At 41.9% G+C, this 23,783-nt stretch overlaps 1 protein-coding gene across 10 annotated transcripts in view; it reads left to right on the forward strand.

Moving 5' to 3' along the window:
- The window catches only part of RBM47 (RNA binding motif protein 47), a 329,047-nt gene that overhangs the window by 260,292 nt on the left and 44,972 nt on the right, over positions 1–23,783 (forward strand). The gene's annotated exons all lie outside the window — the stretch shown is intronic.

Raw genomic sequence — 23,783 nt, forward strand, 5'->3', positions numbered from 1 at the left:
AGTCAGTCATTGGTACCTGAGTTTAATGAGTAACCAGCTGTTGCCTTAGGTCTCTCTGGTACAAGGCTAGCATTTTAAATTGGGTCAGATGTCAGTGCAAATAGGGTAAAAAAGAAGACTGGAATTTAAGTCACTGATCAGCCAAATGTCTTTGATTTAGAACTTTTTAAGCTTTTACACCCTGTTCTTCAAATTCAGACTGATTGTCACTGTACTGAGAACACTCAGAGGCATCACAGAAGGTGTGGGCTAGTACTATTAGAGTCAGGCAGAGTTTGATGTGACTTATGACTTGCCACTGACTCCTTTGACCTTGGGCAATTCGCTCCATCTCCCTGTGCCTCAGTTTACCCAGTTGCCCTTGGGTAATAATAACAATTATCCTTTTTTAAGGGGCTTCTATGCAGTTGAGGCAACATGACAGTCACCTAGGGCAGTAGTGTTGGGGGTGGGGGAGATAAGGAGGAGGTACCAGCTATACTCTGCAAAGCAAAACAACAGGTCCTGAGTCAGTCCTGTCAACTAGACAAACTCAGAGAAACAACAGCAGGGAGAGTGACCAGTTTTCAAATAGCCCTTATACCATTTAGAAGGGAGGTAGGGAAGGAGCCTAAAAGTTAATTGAAAGAGGAGCACAACATTCTGACGGTTTATCTAGAGCAGTGTTCTTCAACCACCGGTCCGTGGACCAGTGCCGGTCCGCAGAAATTTCCTGCCGGTCCGCAGGGCCAGCACGTGCATCGGGCCCCAGACAGTGCTCTTCAGCCGCCGGTCCATGGTACAATCGATGCGGCGTTGTCTTTGGGTCGGCTCCCTCTTCCTCAGTGCTGCAGTGCACAAAGCCGTGGGCAGAGGCTCCTACGCGCGCCCTGCACCTGAACCGGAAGCCTTCTCTCTGACGTCGCAACATCAGAGGGAAGGCTTCCAGATGAGGCGCAGGATTGGGTGGAGATAGGCGGGGTCTGGCCCACAACTTATCCCAGTGTTCTTTAATTGCCGGTGCTGATCCACAAAATAATTATTTTATTTCCGCCGGTCCATAGGTGTCACAAGGATGAAGAACACTGATCTAGAGTGTTTTATACTCTTACACTGGCCCTGATTTCAGGAGCTATTTATATGCTGCCAAATCATCCACCCTGGAGGTGGTTATGCACCTGTCTCCAAAGTATTAATAGTTGTACAACTTAAAACATAGCACATTTTGATCCTGTTTGGTACTACGCACTATGGAACCCTCAATTACTACTATTTTGACTTTGACTGAAAAAAAGTTATAAAAATTCAGTTTATTATCAAAAAATATTTTATTGATGTATCACAAAACAAAACCACAAATGCTTCTCTATAAAAGAAAAATATGCTTTCTCAATACAAGAACACAGGAGTGTGTTTAGTTGTGCGCAGAGGTCAGTGTGGTACAGGTCATTCATTGATGGTCCTTTTTTAACCACCAACAAAAATGTTCCATCACAAATACTACACTGATGAAATTATATTGGCCCTGATTCTTTACATGGTGCCTACTAGTAGGCGCCTACCAATGTAGGCATATAACTTAATTTTTTTTAAAATTGGCAAATTGGCGCTGATAATTGAAAGCGCTATTAAAAACCAGTTTTCAAAAATTTAATTAGCTGCCAGGTGCCTACAGCTTTGATGTAGGTGTCTACACTGAGGAACCTATCTGGAAAGTAGGTGTGGTCTGGGTGTCGATTAAGTTAAGCACCAGTATTTTAGGCCATGAAAACCCTCACCTAATATACCAACGCCAAAGACACCTACCAGCACCTAACTTGATTTAGGCACCGCAAGACATAATTTTACCAATGGTGCTTAACTTTGAATGACATGAGTTGGGTGCCATTTATAGAATCAGGCCCATTGTGTCTACTAGAATGACCCTGTAAGGCATTTCTGACCTTACATCAGTTTCCTAAGGATGAGAGAGGGACTGTTTTCTTACTCTTTGTGACTCTGTACAGTTCTGCGTACGTCTGGTAGCACTATAGAAATAATTAATAGTAGTAGTAGTAGATGGTCCCCCCGAAAACCACATATTATTAATTAGCTAAATACAAAAACTAAGGAAAAAAATCTGATATTTTAAGTGTATTTTTCTCTGCATGCATTGCAATTTTTAGCAGTACCAACAGGAGTCTTGAGGAAAGAAGAGATAGGGGTGATATGATATATGCATTTAAATATTTGAAAGGTTTTTATACACAAACAAACCTTTTCCAGAGATTGGAAGATGGTAGAACTAGAAGACATGAATTGAGGTTGCAGAGAGGCTGACTTAGGAATAACATCAGGAAGTACTTTTTCACAGAGAAAGGGGATCACACAGTGTGGGGTAGTGCTGCCCGATTCACGATTTGAATTGGTTCACCAATTCACTTCGGGTGAATCGATTCGAATCGATTTAAATTTAAAAAAAATCGGCTTCCCGATTCGGACTCTCTCCCCTCACTCCCTAAAGCAGGAGCGGCGGCATTGCTCTTGCTGGCTGGCCGTTGCCGCACCTGTTTTAAAGGGCAAGGAGGGAGGGTCAGTCGGGAAGTGCTGCGTCTGGCTTCCCTCCTGGCCTCCCCGAAGGACTGCCCCCCCCCCCCGAAAGATTGCACCCCCCAGGGAAGGCCTCTGTGTTCCCCCTGGCCTCCCCGAACCGTTTACCTTACAGCTTCAGCCTGCAGCCGAACATCGCGGTTACAGCGTCTTTGCACTGCAGTGCTTTGAGCTGTTTCCTCCGTCATGATCCTGCTTCTGACGTCAGAGGAGGGGCGGGTCCGCAGCAGAGGAAACAGCTCAAAGCACTGCAGTGCAAAGACGCTGTAACCGTGATCTTCTGCTGCAGGCTGAAGCTGTAAGGTAAACGGTTCGGGGAGGCCTGGGGGAACACGGAAGCTTTCCCGGAGGGATGCACAGTGCACAGTCCTTTGGGGGGGGGGGGCGGACAGGCCTTGGGGAGGTGCAGGCCTTCAAGGGGTGAACAGGCATTTAACCAGGAACAGGCCTTTAAGGGGAGGACAGGCCTTCAAAGGGGAGGACAGGCCAGGGATGGTTGCACAGGCCTTCAGGGGGGGACAGGCAGGCCTTCGGGGGGGCAGTCCTTCGGGGGGGCAGTCCTTCAGGGGGTGGGACAGGCCTTGGGGGGGTGCAGGAACAGGCCTGGGGTGCACGTTGCAGACCTTTAAGGGGGGGATAAGCCTTCAAAGAGGGGACAGGCCAGGGATGGTTGCACAGGCTTTCAGGGGGGACAGGCAGGCCTTCGGGGGGGCAGTCCTTCGGGGGGGCAGTCCTTCAGGGGGTGGGACAGGCCTTGGGGGGGTGCAGGAACAGGCCTGGGGTGCACGTTGCAGACCTTTAAGGGGGGGATAAGCCTTCAAAGAGGGGACAGGCCAGGGATGGTGGCATAGGCCTCCAGGGAGGACAGGCAGGCCTTCAAGGGGGGGACAAGCCTTCAAGGATGGGGGGACAGGTCTTCAGGGGGGAGGTGCAGGGCTGTAGGCCTTCAGGGGGGACAGACCTTCAGGGGAGGGGGGCCCTGTTGTAGAAGTACATGGAGAGAGGGAAGGGGGTTCAAAGAGATGTGCATATGCCGGACTTTGTGGGGGAAGAAATGATGGGTCTAAAAATAGAGGAGAGGGATAGAGATGATGGACAATGGGATTTAGGGAGGGAAGGAAAAGAAAGGGAGAGAAGTTGGACACAAGGGATGGTGTGGGGGGGGGGATAGAGATACTGGATAGGAGGGTAGTTGGGAAAAGAAAGGGAGAGATGGTGGATCCTGGGGTGGTGGGGAAGGAGGGAGAGATGCTGGATAAAAGGGTAGTTAAGAAAAGGTGGATCTGTGGATGGAGACGAAAAAAAAGAAAGATGCCAGACCTCCGGAGGAGGGAAGGGAAACGGAAGGGGAGGACAGAAATGGTAGATGGATGGTTAGAACGGAGAAAGAAGAAAGAAGGAGACCCTGGCAAGCAAGTTATCAGAAGACAACCAGAGCCTGGGACCAACAAGATTTGAATAATGACCAGACAACAAAAGGTAGAAAAACTAATTTTATTTTCCATTTTGTAATTACAATATGTCAGATTTGAAACGTGTATCCTGCCAGAGCTGGTGTTAGACCACCAAAGTGGGCTAGGATTTAAGAGAGAGAGGAAAAGTCTTTTTTGTTTGTTTATTTTGTTTACACCATAGCGCTAGTGTGGTTAGGAGAAGGCAAAGGGGGTGAAGAGGCTATAAAATAAACCCACCAGGATGTTTGGAAAAAACACCCAATTTGGCAGGAAAATCGAATCAAATCGAAAAACCAATTAAGTAGGGAGAATAGAATAGAATCAAAATTTTTTTTCCTGAATCGGGCAGCACTAGTGTGGGGGAAGAGAAACAGCTCTACCATCCACCCCCCCCCCCTCCACATACACACACACACACCGCACCAGAGTTCATTCACCTTCACGGCAGGAAACCCCACCCTCCGCCCAAGCTTCTGCTTTTTTCGGCCCTTTAATGGGCCACCCAGCAGGTGGGCCTCTCCCATCGGTGGGCCATGCAAAGGGCCCTTTGTGTGGACCAAAAGGACTGTGAGACCAGTGAGTATAGGACACAATTGTAGATAAGTCATGACTGTTAAGATCTAATCTTCCCAACATTAATCTTACCTCAGTAGTGATTACTAGAAAGGTCTGCTTGAAGTATTCTGTTTCATAATTATCTTATAACTACGAAATCTATTATAGAACTTATAGACTGCTATTGCATTGTTATTGAATTAACTTGAAGCATGTATTAGAAATACATCTGACTATATTATAACAAATATAACTGGTATAAATCTAGAAGCATGCCATGGTAATCCAAACCTGATCTCTAAACTATCTTTAATACCAATGTCCCGAATCCTACTCTCCTATTACTGGCAACAATCCTCTTTACCAGCATGTATTCCTTCATCCCAGTCATCACAGGTCAAGGCAGATATGGTGACCTTAGTCACCTACCTTGCAACAAACCTTTAACACACAGACTCCCAACAACCTTAGACCTACTCCTACCGCCCCCTCCCCCCCTTACCCACACCAAAAAGCATCAAAATTGCCCTTGCAAATGCAAGATCTGTGAACAATAAAGGTGTTTTGTAAATGAGCTCCTCAAGGACAATAACTGGGGCATCTTCCTAATCACAGATACCTAGCTCAAAGACAATGATGGAGTCACTCTGGGTATGCTTTGCCCACCAGGATACCAAATGCTAGCTTGTTCACGCACTTACACAAGAGGAGGAGATGTAGCCACCATCAATAAATTCAACCTCCAACCAAAGCTGATAGAGGCAATCACGCTAAATGCACTAGAATGCCTCATTTTCTCAGCAGGTTACAATCTGACCACTCAATGTCTTTATCACTTCCGACGTGGCAGAGGAAAGGCCCTGCTCACTAGCTGTCGCTACTTCTTCAAGTAAGGGAGGGAGGAGGGCGTTTGTCAGGACTGCTGCTTTGGGGGCTGGAGGAAGGGAGGGAGGGGAGATTGTGGCTGCCGCTGCTGCTTCAGGGGCTGGAAGGAGGGAGGGAGATTTGTGGTTGCTGCTGATGCTTTGGGAGCTGGAGGGAGGGAGGGAGGGAGATTTGAGGCTGCTATTTCTGCTTCGGTGGCCGGAAGGAGGGAGATATGAGGCTACTGCTAATGCTTCAGGGCCTGGAGGGAGGGATGAAGGGAGATTTGAGGCTACTGATGCTTTGAGGGCTGGAGGGAGATTTGTGGCTGCCGCTGATGCTTCGGGAGTTGGAGGGAGATTTGTGGCTGCTGCTGATGCTTTGGGGACTAGAGGGAGGGAGGGAAAGGGGTTGTTGGGTCAGGAGCGCACAACTTTGGAGGTTATTGGGTAAAGAGCATGGGAGGCTTTTTTTTTTTTTTTTTTTGCGGGCAATTTTTTTTGCCAGTTGGTTGAGAGTGCCAGTTAGTTGAATACTAGTTAACGGGGATTCTACTGTTTAGTTTTCTATTAAAATTACAACTTAATTCTATACACAATTCCTAACATGTACAATGTTGGTACTTGCCAATGGGGCATGGAGAATTCTAGAGGGATATTAAGTTCTCTTTTAAGTTGGAGGGGTGTGAAGAGTGATCACAGGGTTCTTCTGAACAACAGAGATTATGAATAGTTCTAATGTATAATATGTAAATCACTTTAGTTATACCACAGAAAGGCAGTATATCAAGAATCAAACATAAAACACAAACATCTCAAGGAGCTTGTCTAAGGAGAGTGAAGGATGTAAGCAATCAGAACTCTCTTCAATGTGCATGATAATAGTTTCTCTTCCATGGATTGAGAGGATGAACATACTATGTAGATTAGTGTTTCTCAACTTTGTCCTGGAGTACCCCATGGCCAGTCAGGTTTTCAGGATATCCACAATGAATATGCATGAAAATTTTCCATATAATGGAAGCAGGGTATACAAATCGAGTTTATGCATATTCATTGTGGATATCCTGAAAACCTGACTGGCCAGGGGTACTCCAAGACTGAGTTGAGAAACACTGTTGTAGATCACCAGGATTTGGTCTCCCTGGGATGTTTCCCACCTGCTTCAGAAATCCTGATATTCCTGCAGTTATGCTCATTTGGGATCAAGAAGCTGTCCCATGAGTACTGCATAATATCCAAATAAAAAGTTATTGATCTGAGTTCTGGGACTGGAAATAATTGGAAACTACTTCAGCTTTATCATGAATCAAAATGATCTCCTACAACTGAGCCCCGCAGTACCTCTATTTCCCACCTTTAAGAAATGATCTGTATTGAAAATTTCTTGATTTCTGCTTTGGGATAGAGTCTCCAATGACTATGATTTTGTATGAAATTTATGATTCTCATTTGCTTAGGACTGTGTTAATAGGGGGTAAGAAGCGAGGCATTCACAACTAGAATTTGTACTTTTCTGGTAGTTAAATTTAAAAACTCATTCATAAATGGGCTAGCTTTTGACATTATGAACCAATTTACTTACCTAGCATTAGTGTAGCCCCAGTTCTTGTAGAAAGTTATCTATGTTCCAAGTTAGTGTCACAGCTGCTCATTACATGACACAGAGTCACATGTGATGGATTTAAGGGTAGAAAGAATGGAGGGAGAAGAGAGGCCTGTTTGATTGCAGGCATCTCTGTGGATTCAGGTTCCTGATTATGTCTTATCAAGTTCATTAGCAAGGCTCCAGGTTCTAACAGCCTCACAGTTCAAGGGAGAAAATATCATTTTTTCATTAACCAGATTTAGAATTATTACACCATCTAGATCAGCGGTCTCAAACTCAAATCCTTTGGAGGGCCACATTTTGAATTTGTAGGTACTTGGAAGGCCGCAGAAAAAAATAGTTAATGTCTTATTAAAGAAATGACAACTTTACATGAGGTAAGTACCTACAAATCCAAAGCAGTACAACACGCTCGTAATATCAAAAATAGATTATTGTAATTCACTATTAAAAGGTATATGTCTAAAAGATATAAAACGTTTCCAACTCATTCAAAATACAGCCATAAAAATCATAACGGGTTCAAATAAATTTGATCATGTCACTCCGCTATTACAAAAAGCACATTGGTTGCCCATTTTACACAGAATAACATACAAAATCGCCCTCTTGACTTATAAAACTGTACAAACAAACTCCCCGGCATTTATGGACAGACTCTTGATCCCTTATGATCCCCCTAGAGCCTTAAGATCAGCATCCCAGCATACCCTCAACGTCCCATCTCTGAAGATAATTGGCACTCGTCGCTCCCTTATTTTTTCAGTAACTGCCCCTTTGACCTGAAACTCTCTTCCTTTATATCTAAGAGCAAAAAGTAATTTGCAGTTCTACCTCTAACCCTCTATTGTAGTTCCTTCCTATTTCTCCTACTGTAAACCGCGTCGAGCTCTATGAACATGGAGATGATGCGGTATACAAACCTAAGGATTAGATTAGATTAGATTAGAAGAGTGGTTTAAAGTGTTTTCTCTTCAAGGATGCATATAATTGCTAATGAGTTAGCTACCTACCTTAATAAATCCAAATATTTCTTATTTTCAGGCCACTAATTTTCTAATTATTTTCATGATTTTAATTCCCATCCCCTATTGTATTTTACTTTTATATATTCTTTTCATAAAATTGTATTTCCGCCCCTTTTCCTATTGTTTCAAAGATTAGTGTTTGTCTGTTTAGTCCTGGTTTGTCTAATAATTTAATACATATATGTTTTATATTGCAGATACGTCTGTCTTTCTGTAATTTTTAAATTTTGTTCAACGCTTTGTACTGCTGGATAGGCGTTTAATCAAATATTTTAAATAAAGATATAAAGATAAAGACAAGATTGTGGACCAACTATTTTGAGGCGCTTGGTAATATAAAGAATGATTCTTTATGGAAAACTTGTGCCTTAAATGTCCGGTGGTCGCATCCACAACCGCCTTCAGCTCTTACCTCCTCCAGCACCGGACACACACACAAGATGCACTGCCTCCAGTGGTTACCTTACATTCTGGAACGTTGCCTGCCTCACTGCTGTAACCTCAAGAAAGCGCTTTCCTGCATCTGTATGCGATTGGCCTCTCCACTACACCTCACAATCGTGTACAGACGCAGGAAAGCACTTGCATGAGGTTACAGCAGTGAGGCAGGCAACGTTCCAGGACACGACCGCCGGATACTTAAGGAACAAGTTTTCCATAAAGAATCATTCTTTATAATACCAAGGGCCTCAAAATAGTATCTGCTGGGCCGCATGTGGTCTGTGGGCCGCGAGTTTGAGACCACTGATCTATATTAATGTAGTGCTAATCTCTGTAGAGCTGTGGTTTTGCATGCATGAGGAAATCACACAGCTGATTCTCTGAGAACACCCATGTGTATATAACTTGAAAGTAGGAACTTATACATGCACCAGCAACTGGCGAACGTGCTGTATAATTCAGCTATATGTCAAATTTTGGCCACTATGGGGGAAATTCTATATATGGTGCTGAATATTAGTTGCTAATTTCTTATCAAATTTTCAGCGTGAAAAAGCATTCTAATGGATGCACAATGCTGAAACAAGACAAAAATGGCAGATCCACACGAAAACACACTTATGCATCCATTTAAGTGTTTCTGTGCGGATCTGCAAAGGGTGCATGGGCAGGCCAGGGGCATTCCCTTAAAATGGACACATTGTTGTACAATTCAGTAGATCCACCTCCAACTTGCATGCCGGGTTTCAGCTGGTGTGATTCCTCACACTCAAAGCTGGGCACGATTCTCAGCGCTATGTACTATTCTATAAAGGGTGCCGATCCCTGAACACCCATTACAGAATACAGCTCATTGCCAGTTTTATTCGGCACTGAATTTTGAGCACCATTAATTAGAATTTTCCCCTATATGGACATTATCATGGCTGAAAATCCCTCTATATCCGTATAGTGAAAGAACATAGAGAGGGCATAGCGGAAACCTTCAGCCACTCTTGAATAAGTGGTGTTTTTTTAGGTCTATATGCTCAAGTCATATATAAATTTATCTCCACAACCATAGAGGGGATCATTTTATAACAAGGTGCTTATGTTTGGGCTCCTAGGTGATACCTATGTGGTGCCTATTTTATAAAGGAAATTAGGTGCCCTTCGTAAGATATATGCTTGCATTCACAGAATAGTGCTTAAATGGAATTTTGGCATGTGCATACCATTACTGTGCTCGTAGGTATTCAACACTTGCTTGTTAGTGCCCACTTTATAGAATTGCCCCCTTATTGTTATGTGTGTATCTTCTCAATTTAGGCACAGAGATGTGGCTGGTATAAGTGCTCATGCCTAAGAATACATTTGAGTGCATCTACCCAGTTACACCAGTATTCTGTAAGGAACATTAAGCATGTGACTTCCTGTATAGAATAGGCCCCAAATAAGTGCTCTCTGGACGCCCCTGTACTGTCCTCCATATGCTTCAGGACAGTACAGTTTGGTTACTCCTCTTTCTGAACTACAAATGCACTCACTCAGCTGCCCCTCACTATATTTCATCACTTATCTCCACCTATGATCCCTTCATGAGCTCCGCTCAGCTGGTAAGTCCCTCCTATCTGTGCCCTTCTCTTCCTCTGCCAACTCCAGACTCTGTCCCTTCTACCTTGCTGTGCTGTATGCTTGGAACAAGCTGCCCGAATCCCTATGACGGGCTCCGTCTTTGGCAGTGTTCAAGGCCCAGTTAAAAGCCCAACTCTTTGAGAGTGCTTTCAACTCCTAATTCCTCTCACCTTGGGTTCCGCATCCCCAACCCTATATGTCATGTCTGTCTGTCCAAGTTAGATTATAAGCTTTTCAGAGCAGGGACCGTCTATTAAACGCCAAAATGTACAGCATTGAATATGCCTTTCAGCACTATATAACAGATAAATAGTAGCAGTAGTAGTAGTAAATATAAGAAAGGGAAAGAAGATTTTTTTCTAAATTAGTAAGTGATCTGAAGCCCAACATCTCATTTGCCACAACTATAAAAATATGCCATATCTTGAGGAAAGAGGTGACAGGGGAAAGCTGAAGAGAGGAGGGGAGCAGGGGTCATTTTTATTCCTTGACTATTTACTCATGTGTGCAGATGAGCATGTTTTAAAATCTAGGCATGTACATACAGACTCCACCCACGCTCCACCTAAACTCTGTCCTTCTACATGTCTACTGGCAAACTACGTGTCATCGTGTAATGCTTTGCACAGTTTATCAGAGGCCAGAACATGACTTTATAAAATTACATCTTAAATGTATATGTTTGAATAAGAGTAAGGAAGGCTATTTCTGTGAGAAGCAGAGATAAGTACTGTGTGTGTGTGTATGTAGCTTATTTTGTTTGGGGTTCTATATGAGTCCCTAAGAACATAAGCAGGCTAAGCCCAATTTATTGCAGTGGGAAATATATTGGCCATACAATCAATGACACAATCAGTTTTTGCTTCGTTGGCTGTTTTTAAAAAAAATATATTTCCATTGACAGCGTCAATATATTCCATTGACACAATCTCAATTGGATTGAGATCTGATGACTGAACAGGCCAATCAGTTGTCTTCACTCCCTTCTTTCTCATCCATTCAAGTACAGTTTTTGCTTGATGACATGATGCATTATCATCTTGAAAGAAGTAATCACCAGGAAACAAGTTCTCTGCTGAAGGCAACATGCGTTTTTGCAGGATTTCAATGTACTTCACTGCATTCACCATGTCCTCTACAATATGAAGCCAACCAACACTGCTTGCCGCCATTCCCCATACCATGACCTTTGTAGGATGCTTAACTGACAGGTTAAAAAAATATTCTAATGGCTATACTTATAACTGGAATCAGTCCATGTAATTTATATCAAAAAACATCCAGTTAACTATAATCTTCAATCATTCATAAATGAAGACTCATAAGGAAATACTTTGATACTCGATCCTCAGAGGGTCAATCTCCCGTTGGTCCAAGTGGACAGAGCCCACCGAACCCGATCTTCATAGGATCTCTTTGGATCAAAATATAACATTTTTTTTGTCTTTTTCTTGTTTATATCTCCATAACTCCAATATAAATAGTAAGTGTAAAACTTTTACTTAACTTATAAGATTTATTTTAAAGAGAGGAGCGCCTCCACCAACATGTCCATGTTTCACATGCTTTCCTCAGGGTCGAGGCTCCCTTAATATATCTGTAAAATATCGAATATGTTTGAATATCAAGCATTCACCCATCATTATTTAATGTCAATAATCTCAAGTAGTTAATTTCCTATGGCTAATCAAGCACCACATTTTATATTATATTAATCTAAAATTTCAGCTTACTGTTTTGCTCAATAGAAATCGCGCCATTCGATGTGCTATCATTCTAGTTGGGAGCGTCTGTCGTCATATCCGGTTTTTAAACCCTTGAAACAATCAACCCCCAAGGGACCCAGCGTGCATTACGTCAGAAAAATTTACAAGGGATTATATATAAATTCATACTAGGGACATCCAATCGATCTCTTCGTTCAATCCACTAGGTGATAAAGCATTCAATGTATAGATCCATTTTTGTTCCTTTATGTTAAGAGCTTTTTTATAATGAAACCTAGGCACATTTCACCTAGGCACATTTCACCTGGTCTAAACATTGTGTATAATATTCATTCCTAACTTTTCTCCAATTGCTAGCTTAATTGAATATGCTATGCTCTACTTACCTGGTCTCCATAGGTGCTTTTTGTTCACTTCCCGTTATATGGCTTCATTTATCTATTAGATTCAATATACATGGATGCTTATTGTTGCCCTGTTGCATCTATGTTATGGTTTGTATCATTTGCATCGTATAATCTCCTTTTGTATTTTCACATTTCACATGTTAAAATTTCAATAAAAAGATTTAAAAAATGAAAGTCCATTAATCTAGTAAGATGTTGCTGCAGTCCTTAAGGGAGCAGAACCTTAAATGTCTCTACAACAGTTAAGTATGTTATTGCAGTTTAAAAAATCTATTTTATATTTATTTTTAACTTCTCAAAGTAATCCACTTGATTTTTCACTTGATTCACTGAAATATTGCCCCATTCCAAAAGTTCTTCTGGCCTCTTCAACCAGTGTTAATACAAGTGTTATGGGCTCAATCCCTGGTGCTTATGTAGGCCTTTTTAACAAACAGAGTAATTAATAGCAAATTTTCAGGCTCGAGGAGGGGCAGTGAAAGGTAAGGAAATCACTCTTCCAAATGGATACTCTTTTAAATGACAAGACATAGGGTTAGAAGAAGCAGAGAAACTGACAGGTTGTTTAGCTAGCTGACAGTGGCTTGAATTAATGCCCGAGACTGCCCAGCATCTAAGGAAAAATCATTAGTTCGAGTCAGACAGTTCATCTTATCAAAGCACAGAGCCAATGCAGCAAATAGCAGAAGTTCAGGCAGAAAGCAGAGGGCACTCTGGGAATTAAAAAATGTTAAACAATCTTTACTTGAGGGGATTTACTGTCTTTCTCAAAAATTACATGATAGTTACATGCTTCAAATTTCCACAAATTAAACTGCAAATGCTGTCACAAGTATAGTTTCAAGTTTTATTAACATTTGTTATACCACCTATAGTGGAGCCATGCTGTCTTATGGCACATTTCGAAAAGAAATTAAGACTGTACTGTTTGATAAATTCATTTCTTAATTGAAGCCTTATGGATAACAAAAATTTTACATTGTGTATACATAGGAAACATGTTGTATTTTTAACTATTTGTACTTTGCTGATTGTCCAGCTCTCTTCTGTGTAAACCGCCTAGAAATCATTTTGATTGTGGCGGTATAGAAAAATAAAGTTATGTTATGTTATATGTTATGTTATGTAGTAACTTCTAGGCTGTGTACAATAGTAAAATTATAAAATATGACAAACAAATATTAACACTTACAAGTCGGACAGACATAGTATTATTTATGTTAATTACTTTGATTACAAGGGGTTAGAAGGTAGAAAAAAAATGAAAATCCTGTTTTAAACATCAACTTAATATTATACAATTACTTTTTCTCATATGTAGTCCTCCTGTATATAGTCGCAGTGCAAAATTTGTTGCGAAAACAGTGCCCTGTGATACCCAGACAGAACCTTTCTGTCTTTGTTTTTCTTGCTGTACATGGGGTTGATATTCACCTCATTGCTCACATAATGGTTGCTTCGCGTAGACAGAAAGAATGCTTCATGTAAAGAAGTGCCAGAAAATCAAAGCTGGACTAAAAAGCAGCCCTAACGCTGCTTCATGGACTTGTGAGGGGTGGTTTTATAATAGGGCTTAAAAGGGCAAGTAGATGCCTACTTAGGCTCCATTTGCTATAGAAAAATAGACATCAATGTGTCTTTATACAGTGGTGTAGCAAGGGAGGGTGGAGCCCATTATCCCCATGCCATGTGCCTCCCCACCCTTCCCTGCCATGTTGAGCTTTTGCCTCCGTGGCAAGTTTCTGTTCATATTCTCTGCTAGCCTTCTTTATCAGTGCTTATGTTACCTCTTATTTTCTTCATTTGGATCCCTTTTCCATTCTTTAAAGGATGTTCTTTTGGCTCTAATAGCTGCTTTCACTTCCCCTTTTAACCATGCTGGCTGTTGTTTTCCTTTCTTTCCACCTTTGTTAATACATGAAATACATCTAGTCTTGGCTTCCAAAATGGTATTTCTAAACAACCTACCTGACTGATTTAAAGTCTTAACCTTTGTGGCTGATCCATTAGCTTTTTTTAACCATTTTCCTCATTTTATCATAGTCACCTTTTTGAAAATTAAATGCTGCTACAGTAGATTTCCTTTGTGATTTTACTCCAGATATGAGCTCAAATGCGATCATGTTGTGATCACTGTTTCCCAACGGACCAAACACCGTTACCTCTCATACTATACCATGCATTCCACTAAGATCTAAAATAGCTCCCCCTCTTCTCTGTTCCTGGACCAGTTGCTCCAAGAAGCAGTCATTTATTACATCTAGAAATTGTGCCTCCCTAGTGCTCCCTGATGTAACATTTATCCAGTCAATATTGGGGTCATTGAAGACTACTCAGAGCTGCTTATAGTGGACCCAACTGCACCTGTGGCAGTTTTAATGATTTTTTGGCATAGATGTTAAATTAGTCCTAAGGTTAAAAGATTTTATAATGAATGCCCTCAATGTTGTGCTGTTAACATTATTTGAGGGGATAAAGGGCCTGTTTTACAAGGCCGCACTAGCGGCTGCAGCGCAGTAACGGCCCCGAATCCCATAGAGATTTAAAGGGCTTCGGGGCTGTTGCCGCGCAGCAGCTGCTAGCATGGCTTTGTAAAACAGGCCTAAAGTGGCCCTTCCCTCTGGCTGCAGTGTTTACATTTTTTTTAATAGGACAAATGATACAAAGGACAAGGTAGATTGAAACAGAGAAAAATGTAAGCAGACAAGTACCATATGGCCTATCCATTCTACCCATCCATGCCATCTACTATCCCTTCCTCTCCCTTAGAGATCCTATATACTTGTACCACTCTATGTTGGGTGAGATACAGGGAAATTATGAGCTCAATATGAACTATCATGCATGTGTCTTATAGTGGCAAAATCTGAACAAAGTTGTTGGCAAAAAAGGGGGGCAGCGATCTTCAAAAACATGGTCAAAATGGCAGATGTTTTCCTTTTCCTTTGCTTTCAAGGGAAAAGTAGTCATGCAGATGAAAGTTACACTTATGTCACAACTGGAATAGAGATGATATTATGATGCCTAAGGTTTAACTATCAGCTACCTAATATGGGTTCAAAAATGATATCTAATTTATCATATGTTTAGATTGTGTAGGCAGTAATCCACAAGGGTTTCAAGGTTTGGCTGATTCCAAGGTTGACTGTCAGGTGATCTAGGGTGTGCTTGGAATGCTTTGAAAGGAAAATGGTAAAACCAGAGGACATAATTTGAGGTTGAGGGGTGGTAGATTCAAAGGTAATGTTAGGAAATTCTACTTTACAGAGAGGGTGGTGGATGCCTGGAATGCGCTCCTGAGAGAGGTGGTGGAGAGTAAAACTGTGACTGAGTTCAAAGAAGCGTGGGATGAACACAAAGGATCTAGAATCAGAAAATAATATTAAATATTGAACTAGGCCAGTTACTGGGCAGACTTGCACGGTCTGTGTCTGTATATGGCCGTTTGGTGGAGGATGGGCTGGGGAGGGCTTCAATGGCTGGGAAGGTGTAGATGGGCTAGAGTAAGTCTTAACAGAGATTTCGGCAGTTGGAACCCAAGCACAGTACAGGGTAAAGCTTTGGATTCTTGCCCAGAAATAGCTAAGAAGAAAAAATTAAAAAATTTAAATTGAATCAGGTTGGGCAGACTGGATGGACCATTCGGGTCATTATCTGCCGTCATCTACTATGTTACTATGTTACTATGTCACTGCTATACAACACTGCTTGTAGAAAATGACCTGGTATTAAAAAAAAACAAAAAAAAACCCACACAATTTGCTTTTAATATGAAATCATTGTGGTCAGTATTCAAAATGTTTGCCTGCCTAACTTTGGGAATTAACGTAGATAAATCATAACAAGAACCATATTTACCCAGACCAAAAGAGATAATGTTGGGAGAGTTTGGAGGGCACAATTTATCTGCAGAGTACCGATATAAATCTCTAACCAACGTGAGTTAGTTGGATAAATATCTGTCCTAAGCTAGCTAACTTTATCCAGTTAAAAAACATTAAATGGACAAATTGTCTGATAATCTTAACTTTTTAAATATGGACCTCTTTGATTTGTTTATTTTATTTATTTTGTATATGTAATATACCGCTATTTGAATAATATGTTAGCAATTTACCATAAAACATAGTAAATAAGGGCAGATAAACACCTGAATGGTCCATCCAGTCTGCCCATAAGTCATACCCATTAAAAAATACATGATTAAATGACAATGAACAATACATCCCTATTCCCCTCTCATAGTACATACCTTACCCTACCCCAGAGTTGGTCCAAAAAGCCATAGAACATATAGTCTTACTCATCCCTGATTTAGTTATGCCAAATTATTCAAAAAAACTGTATTCTGAAGTACAACAAAAACTCAGTTAAGTACCTTAACTGTCAGCGTCCTAAATAAATAGATTAGAGGGCACATTGTCTCACTGTAATCCATATAATAATCTTTTAGTGGCACATGCATCCGTTTCTTAGTGGGATACATGGAGCAGTTTGAGCCGAAGTTGAAGATAGTTTTACTGTGGATTCTGCAAGCAGCCAGTCTACCCTTTAAAAAAAAATAATAAGGGCATGTGATTTATTTGAAAGAGCCCATGGATCTAACACAGGTTTGTTGAACTGTTTGCAGTCCTTTTTTTTTTTTTTTTTTTTTTAAAGCTGGCATATCCGTATTGGCAAAAAGCCCAGTCTTTGACATTTTTTAAGCAGGCTTGGTATTGCATTGTGTCTTTAAAGCAGATATACTCAGATTTTTCAAATAATCACCTTGTCTTGTTCTTGACTTCATTGCTTTGGCTATTGATCTTATTAATATGTCCCCTTTCTATTTTTGTCATATTGTATTTACTGCTACTTTTTATTAAGATCATGGACACTCTTTTTTTTTAATAATCTTCTAAATCTAGGCTTCAACTGCTCAGGCTAGTTGATATGTGTCATTGTGATGTCTGCAAGGGGCCTCAGATAAAAAGTGATGCATGAGAATCCTTTTATAAACTTACCACCCAATATTGAAAAGGGTTCAACCAGGCCGGAGGGGTTCCTGCATAGTTAAAACCATGCTGAATGACTCAACATATGATAGCAGCATTTAACTATTTAGGGTCTGATTTTCAAAACGGCATCCCAATTGTAGGCAGTGGTAGGCGTCCTATTGCCATCTAACGGACCAATCAGAATGCACATTTTAAAAAAAAATCAATGCGGTGAATGATGCCTACAATGTAGGTGTCTGACTTGCGCCTACAGAAGCACCTAGGTATGCCTACAGATGCCTAAGGCTGGCATAGGTGTGGCTTATGCCAGAACTGGCCTTAGGCATCTGTAGGTGCAAATCAGATGTCTTAAAAGTAGGCCTGTAAAAAGCTGGCCTACATTTCAGGTGTCTGTACAAAAAATAGATGCGAATTCTAGATGTGGCGCCTACCAGTGATTGACACACGATGGGCACCCATTTTGTAGGCGCTTACTTCTGCAGGCACCGTTTCCAATGCTGTTGAATATAGTTGCTAACCAGCCATCTCTTTACTGGTTAGTTTAGGGGCAGTCCAAGGGTGGGCAGATCATCTACTTAACTGGTTAGCAGCAATTTTTCAGTCTACTAACCAGCTAAGTAATCTCCAGGATTGTATACAATATACTACATGATGTCTCACCCGAGCTTTATACAGGGTCATCATCACCTCCTTTTTCCTACAGGCTATTCCTCTCTCTATACACCTTAGCATCCTTCTAGCTTTCGCCTTTTCTACCATTTAGCCACCTTAAGATTATCACATACTATCACACCCAAGTCAGTGGCGTAGCTATGGATGGCCCTGGGTGGGCAGAGGCCCACATGGTGTTGGCTCAGGCCCACACAGCGGTGATTTCACACTGCTCCCCCTTCTCCACAACATCCCAATATCTGCTCTCTTATCTCTCAATCTGTCCATCCCCGGTATACCTGCAGCGGTTCATTTTTGCTTTTAGTGCCGGTCCCCACTCTGCCACATCCTGCCAGACAGGAAACAGGAAATGATGCCAGTGAGGGCAGAACAAAGCAAGGGAAGCCTTCAAGGGCTGGGGACAGTGCCAGCAATAAAAATGAATCCTACAGGCACCAGGGACAGGGTTGAGAGATATGAGGGCAGATGCCAGGATACCAAGGAGGAGAAGGGACCCAAGTTCTGCCCTCTTTCAGAAACACAAATGTTCTCCAGCTCCTAAACTGTACCATTCCCTTGGGTTTTTCCAACCCAAATGCATGACCAGATGTGCTGGTAAAGGGCTCCATGGCTGACCTGCTTAATTTAGCTATAAACCCCATGCTTTGCTCCAGTATTTAAGCTTTGACACAACTGGTCAGGTCTGAAAAAAAACTGAGAATCTGGTGACTTGAGTTTGAGCACTGGAGAGAGAGCAGCATGTCAGTAAAAGTTTAGAAAATGCCATGAGATAATATCCAAATACATACCTCCAAAATGGTGGAAAATCCAGCACCAGGACCAGTAAGTGAATGGGAGCAAAAGCTCTCTCATTTGGTAACAGATGATAGTCTAGATCAGGGGTCCCCAAAGTCCCTCCTTGAGGGCCGAATCCAGTTGGGTTTTCAGGATTTCCCCAATAAATATGCATGAGATCTATGTGCATGCACTGCTTTCAATGCATATTCATAGGGGAAATCCTGATTCGGGGACTTTGGAGGCCCCTGGTCTAGATGATAGTCTGAACAATCTCCAAACAACGGTGAATGGGATAAGCAAAAAGTTTAATTCTCATTCGAAGTGTCTGGCAGAAACAGAGCAGCGGTTGTCAGACAGAGAGAATAAGGCCCTTTGAGTTGCTATGCAGGTTGGAGATTTCCAAAAGCAGGTCTCAGTATTAAATGATTGTTTGGAAGAACAAGAGAACAGATATAAAAGAAATAACTTAAGGGTGGTAGGCCTACCCAAGTCTCTTTTGGAATCGGATCTCCTCCAGTTTTCCTCCACGTGGCTTCCCACTCGCCTGGCTTTGAAACCAGCTGCCCTGCATTATCTATGCAAACAAGCACACCACATAGGACAGAAACAAAAAGGCAACACGAAGCCTTGCACCACTAGAGAATGGTATCTGAACTGGTTGGGAAAGGAGTGGATACTGAAGACCTATCAGTAGTTGGATAAACTGGAATATGCGGGCCATAGGCTTCTGCTATTCAATGCCTATTCTAATCAAATGGTGCTACAGAGAAAAGAAAAGATGCCATTTTGTACTTCACTGCATCACAAAAGTATATGATTCGCCCTTCTGAATCCACCTCAGATACGAGTGGCAAGATGTTAGTTAATGTGTTGATGAGGTGGGGGAGGGGAGGGAAGAGGGGGAAGTGGGGGGGGCAAGAGTGTATATTGAGGGGACAGAGTGTGTGTGTAAGGTTTAGGGTTACCATATGTCTGGGGAAACCCGGACATGTCCTCTTTATAGAGGTCTGTCTGGTGTCTGGACGTTTTTTGTTTGTTTGTTTTTTTAAATTAAGCGAATTTGTATTTATCTGTTCGGGTTTTTAAAAAGTGAGTCACCTGCAAACCTGCCCACCCACTTTGGCCTCAGCATAAATTATGTATCCAACCTCTCCCCCTTTCCGAAGTCTGGCTTGTCTTCAGTTTCCTCTCCTCCTGGCTGCCTTGCAGTTCCTCTCTAGTCCATCCCCTCTCTGCAGTCTTACAAAGCTCGGATTGGATGCTGGCATCATCAGTGATTAAGACACCCACTGCCAGCCGGCTCTTCCTGAACTTTTCTCTCTGCCATGTCCCATATCCTGTGATGCAATTTCCTGTTCCCGCACAGGTAGGACACAGCAGAGAGATGAGTTCAGAAGCTTGACAGGTGGCAGGTCTAAATCAATGACACTGCCGGCAATGGGTCACAGAAGTCAAAGACCACCAGGGTGGGGGGAGGAATAGTAAGAAATACCGGTGTCCCAAACCATATGTCAAAGAAAGATGCTACTCGGAGGAAGAAAGGAAAAGAGCTGGCAGGGAGATCAGAGGAGAGGGTAGGGGTAGAGTGGAGTAGAGAGAGTATACGAAGGAATAGAGGAGAGTGGGGAGGCATTAGAAGCTTGAGAGAGACAGAGATTGATGCTGGGAAGGAGGTCAGCAGAGAAATATGGAGAGAAGGAAAAAGATATGCTGGATCTGGTGTAGGAGAGAAAAGAATGAAGAGAGCTGAAGCTGGAATGAATTGTAAAAAGGAGGGGGTAGGGGGCAGACAGTGGATGGAAGGGACTTCAGGTTGGGTGAGTGGGAGAGTGAATGGCAGGCATTGTGAGACATGAATGATAGACGGCAAGATTGAGGAGTGTGTGGATGTACGATGTAGAGGGGCTAGGTTTAAAAAGATATATAATGGTGCAGCATTGCATAATTTTTTTCGATCAAACGGGGAACGATTACTCTCCTAGAGAATATCCTAAGACTGAATTCTGTTGCATGCTACTGGGGATGGCTTATATTACTCTAGAGGGTTCTAATAAACATATACGGTAGGGCTGATTCTGTTTCTGGGGCTTCAATTACCCACAGTTCATAGTCCAAGTACCAAGCGCTCCCCCACCACACTCTATCCCACCATGCCCACAGTCCTCCAGCATACCTCCTCAAATCTTCACTAGCAGCAAGCAGCATCTCCTGCTTGGCTGCTCACACCAGCCTGAGCTCTCTTCTTCTGATGTCACATCTGGGTCGTGAGACCAGGAAGTGACATCAGACTAAAGACCTGGAACAACTGCTCGTGCCTACTACTTATAGGGAATTCAGGAAACGCCTAAAAACACATCTGTTCCTGAAGTACTTAGGTAACTGATCTATACAATCTTAACAAATGATCTTTAGAACTGTTATTCACTAACTCTGAACTTTGTTTATTCCACTCGATCTGTAATACCTTTTAATCATTGTAAACACACGGTCCTGCGGTATTTAAACTGTTATTATTATTATCAGACGGAGGGAGCTTAGACCGGCACGAGCAGCAGGCAGCAGATGCTGCTCGCTGCCGGTGAAGATTTGAGGAGTTACACTGGGGGGGGGGGGGGGGGGCTGCAGGCACGGTGGGGTAGATTGCGAGGGGAGCATTCAGTGCTCGAACCATGGTAAACTGTAGATAATTGTTATAACAGAGTTTGTTATCATCCGTGGTTTCACATAACCATGGTAGGTCTTGGAACTTATTACCTGTGGATACAGGAGCTCTTACTGTAATAAAAATAAAAAAATAAAAAAGCATGACCCTGCATTTTTAAATTCAGAATACTAAATACTATTCATAAGTTCATGTGTAAGTGCCAACTTTTATGCACGTGTATTTACACCAGCTGTAGAAATGGCATAAGCGGTTGCTCCTACGTGTAAGCACATTGCTGCCAACTAAGTATTCTATAGTGTAATAGAATCTGGGCACTCATTATTTTAGTGCCTTAAGTTTGGTATTCTTTCTAGAATGAACTTCTTTTTCTTCTAACCATTCTGCTTAGCACACATTAAAACAACTCAAATAGCCTTTTTTCTGGGTTGGGTTGTTGTTGGGTTTTTTTTTTTTTCCAAAGGTACAGTTTTAAAAACTGGCTTTAAATTTGAATTCCAATTTAGTCTTAAAGGGCTAAAATTCATAGAACATTAAGGAAGAAAGGGACATAACTGGTTAACAAGGAAATAAAGATTTACAGTTATAGGAAGTAGTACCAGTGAATAACATATTGTACCTGCCAGACAGTTATCCATGGGTGTGTGCTATGAATTGTTTGTTTCAGTGGGTGATGCCAGTTTGTTGCCATGTAAGAAAAGCTTCAGCTTTCCTGGAGAAGGACAATTTTTTAACTAACATGCAGCATAAGAGCAGGTTTTGAGTTAGTTGCCTGTATATGTTATATATCCTATACTGTATTTTTGATAACAGATGATCTGCCAAAAGCTTAACCTTTTGCATTTTAGTTATCCTATAAGTTTAGACTTAGTGCTACAGCAGCACTGTACTTTGATTATGTTTCCATGGACATAGTTCATACCTACACACCTGCCAAGTCTACTGCATTGAATAGGAAGGAGACTCCCATTTCAGAGGGCTATCACTTGCCCAAAATGAGGAAACTCCCTCAGACAGATGGAAACTCGGGAGCCAACAAGTCTTCTTTTTTTATTTTTTCATTGACTGCATGGAACCACAAGCAGCTTCAAACTGCAGGCCAACGCTTCCTGCTATGAAGTGAACAGGTAGGACCTGTGGCTGTGAGACTGGAAGCTGTTTACAGTTACTGTGCTGGTAGAGAAGTGTGTGGATAGGGTGGGGTGGGAGTGGGGCATAGGCAGGAAGGGTTGGGCCATGAGCTAGACTGGGAGTTGAGGTCAGAATCTTCTGCTTAAAAATTGCTTGCTTTAACACTAAACTCCTCCCCCTCCCCCCTCCAAGCACACATACTTCCAATTTTAAACACCATAGTTAGCGCTGACTTCAAAACACTAACTGCAGCATTTAAATGTATACCTATATATTCAACACCAGCTAATATTTAGGGCTCCTTTTACGAAGGCGCTAAAATGCCGCGCACGTGAGCTGCTACCACCTCCTCTTGAGCAGGCGGTAGTTTTTCAGTTAGCGCATGCTAATCCGGTGCATGCGCTAAAAACGCTAGCGCACCTTCGTAAAAGGAGCCCTTAGTGCCAGTTTTATCACATCACTCCCCTCTTTAAAAATGCTCATTGGCTCCCAATATCGTACAGAATAACATATAAACTTGCTCTCTTAACCTTCAAAATTAGATCATCAAAATTACCTGTTTTTCTTGATAAACTGCTTATACGATACTGCTCATTGAGGGCTCTTAGATCAAACAAGCAACACCTTCTCGCCATTCCATCGTTGAAGACGATCAACACGAAAGACGCTATGATTTTCTCAGCCCCACAGCCCCCCTACCCATTTACATCAGGGAGGAGACCAATCTAAATAGATTTAAAGGCTCCCTCAAATGTTTTCTTTTCAAGGATGCATTGGAAAGCTATGATTAGTGCGTTAGTAACACTCAGCTTAATTTCCTAATCATCAGAGTTTCTTAACTTTTATTTTCCTCGTTTTTATTGAACCCTCCTTTTGTTCAACCCTTAAATATCTCCTGTCCTATAAAATTGTAGTTCTTCCCTCTTTTCCAACTTGTCTCTAGTTAGTCTCATTTTAGTGAATGTCCAGACATGTACATTTTTTTTGTTATTTGGGTTGGTTTGTTTTTTACATGTCCCCCCATTTTAATTGATGTATATCACCTAGAAATATGTATAAGCATTTAATCAAATTTTAAATAAAACTTGAAAACTTGCTGTCTTAACTTGTCCAGACAGTTATCTGGATACTGGTACTGAATATTGGCGATACCTGGATAACATCTGGCTCTGCCTTGGCTCTACCTTCACATCACCCCAAAGTCAGTAAAACTATTCAACAGTATTATCTGGATAATGCTGCTGAAAATAAGTGTCTGGTCCCATGAGTACACATCCA

Source organism: Geotrypetes seraphini, chromosome 1 (assembly GCF_902459505.1).
Source record: "Geotrypetes seraphini chromosome 1, aGeoSer1.1, whole genome shotgun sequence".
In the NCBI taxonomy this organism is placed as follows: domain Eukaryota; kingdom Metazoa; phylum Chordata; class Amphibia; order Gymnophiona; family Dermophiidae; genus Geotrypetes; species Geotrypetes seraphini.